This window comes from Metopolophium dirhodum, chromosome 1 (genome assembly GCF_019925205.1).
Source record: "Metopolophium dirhodum isolate CAU chromosome 1, ASM1992520v1, whole genome shotgun sequence".
Taxonomy (NCBI): Eukaryota; Metazoa; Arthropoda; class Insecta; order Hemiptera; family Aphididae; genus Metopolophium; species Metopolophium dirhodum.
Window position 1 is genome coordinate 25,729,394 of NC_083560.1, and position 2,736 is coordinate 25,732,129.

Here is a 2,736-nt window from a genome sequence, read left to right on the forward strand (position 1 = left end):
TAACTTTAACTTTTTAACTCGTTAAGGCCAGCCACGAAAAGACGTTTGAATTGTTTTTTTCAGAAATCACTGGTTTAAAAATCAAAACGTATTGGTCATTACAGCTGAACCTCAATAATTCTAACGACTATAAACATAAGTCGAATTTTCGATAGCTCGAAGGTATGTCTTGGTTTCTGCATTTAAAAATAGAATTTTTTCATTAACTAGAATTTTTTTTGTCCCCGACTATTGATTCACGAATAATGATTATTCATGTATACTTCTACGTCCTACTAAATAGTTAAACATAATATGTTGACTAAGTATTTAACATTACAATTGATCTTATTTGTCATCATAGGTATTTGTAATATTATAAAATGGCATTTTACTTAATTTCCATAATATATCACGTCTTTTAAAGATGTAATCATTGACGACAACAATTAATTCAGTAATTACGGCAGCAAGGACGGGGGTGTTGCACCCAAGTTTAATGACACCATGCGAATTAGCAAATCACCTAACGCAAATTAAATTAAAATTACCGATTAACTTGAATTGACTAAGTAAAATTACTAAAATGGCAGTGTCTATAGTGGAAATTAAATAGTTTTTGTAATAAAAATACCACTGGTAACAGAGTTAGAACTAACATTCTATAAAATATTACCAATACCTCAACCTGTAGAAACAATTATAAACGGAATATTGGATAAAAATTACAGTGTTATTCTTAAACCTGAATTCCAATATGTAGGGATTACGAAAAACCGTGAGCAATACACAAATTTCACTGAAACGCAACTATTGCATTGCACAGAAACAGACATTTTCACGGTATGTCCAGAATTTTCACCTGTTGTTCATTCAAATAATAAAAAGCCATGTGAAATTTCATTATTTAAAAACCCCGATATACTACCAAAAACATGTGAAGTGAGAATATTAAATTTATTGAAAAATATTTTTTATAAATTAAGATACGCGAACACGTGTATATATACTATAGGTGAAACATTAACTATTGCATGTCGAGGGACTATGGAACCATATATACAAAAGATAAATAATCAAGGACTGATTAACCTAACTCCAGAATCTAGGGCATACGGAAACAATATAATATTGAATCCAACGCAAGATATAAAACCTAAATATTACGTAAATTTTATACTACAGATAGGGTCGGATAATTTAGTATTCACGGTCCCTAATAAAATACAAGTTATAAATCTACCTAGGTTAGTAGTTAAGGATGATAATCATAAATTAAGGTGAATTCATGAAATATCACACTCGCTAGACGAGGTTCAAAACATGATTGATAGTAAGATAGAGAAACAATCAGGACAGGACATAATTAACGATAAACCCAACTATTTGTTATATTATGTAACGTTAGGAATATTTGTATTTTTGGTAAAGTTAATAATTTTTATATATGTTACATATAAATGTAAACTAACTTCGTTATAACAACCACGTTATGAAATGGTACGAATGAAAAAAAGTAAATTTTATACGGAAACCGCAACGGATGAATCTAAAAGACATGCCGCCACAAATAAAATAAAATATAATTAATATAAAATAAATATAATATATAAATAAAAATATTAATATAATGAGAATAAGATAATACACGATAATGCTAGAGTAATAATAAACAATGATATAAAATAATAAAATGTGTAGGTATATAATTAAAGTATATATTTAACTATAAGAATGGAATTTATATATTGAAATGTAATAACAAATTTTTCAATAGAAAGGAAGTCAAATTCGTAGTCATGGATTTTGAGTTTACCATGATGAATAGAACGAGTATGGTGGTAATAGCTGGAGCCATTTCAAACAGCTTAAACAAGTGCAAAATCCGAAAACTCGAAGGGAGGCCGCTACTTTTGTCACTTCTTGAACAATTAAGGGAAATGAAAGTTCATGCATAACTGTTGGCTAAAAAGGAAATCAAGCGGATATTAAGCTGTAAAAAAGTGCTCAATGAAGCCTGTGTAATACAGCTCGAGAAAAGTTTGAATTCTAATTTAAATAATTTAAAACCAGATTATATGGAAAGCTATATTTCAAATGGAAATAAATTAAACGTAATGGTATTCTGGAATGGACAATCCGATAGAAATATTTTAAAAAGAATGGAAATAGATAAATTTTAAATTTTAAACATAACTTGTTATGATAAGCATCTTACAAAAAATTTTACAGTTAAATTTGAAAAATTAAAAACGAAAGAGATTATATTTGAATATGAAATAGGCTCATTTAACAAAAATGGTAGATTATTGAATTTGGAGGAAACTCACAGTATTATTTGTCTGAAAAAACATCGAATGACTTACGCTCACGACCCGAAAATGTAAGAAGTAAGTAAATTAATTAATACAAAATAAAAAAAAATAAAAAAATACATAATAATAACAATACTACTATGGGAAAAAAAAATCTCTTTATAAATATAAATATGTTATAGTAATTTAAATAAATTTTATTGCGGAAAATAAAAACAATCAAAATTAAAATTGAGAAGGGCATATAATATTGTGTCAGATGATCGAGATTATTAAATTGTGATCAATGAAGCGATATTATATTCCATACGAAATGAAAACCTGCGAAATCAAAATTAGAAATCGATTCGGAATGTAATACTGTGCCAGATGTTCTAATGAGAATAAGGGTTGATCAGTGGTACGATATTATGTTCCGTACGAAATAAAATCTTCAAGGGAA

General features: G+C 27.8%; 1 pseudogene; it reads left to right on the plus strand.

Moving 5' to 3' along the window:
- The first annotated feature begins 1,778 nt into the window (after nucleotides 1-1,778).
- On the plus strand, nucleotides 1,779-2,366 carry LOC132935009 (uncharacterized; annotated as a pseudogene).
- Nucleotides 2,367-2,736: the final 370 nt, after the last annotated feature.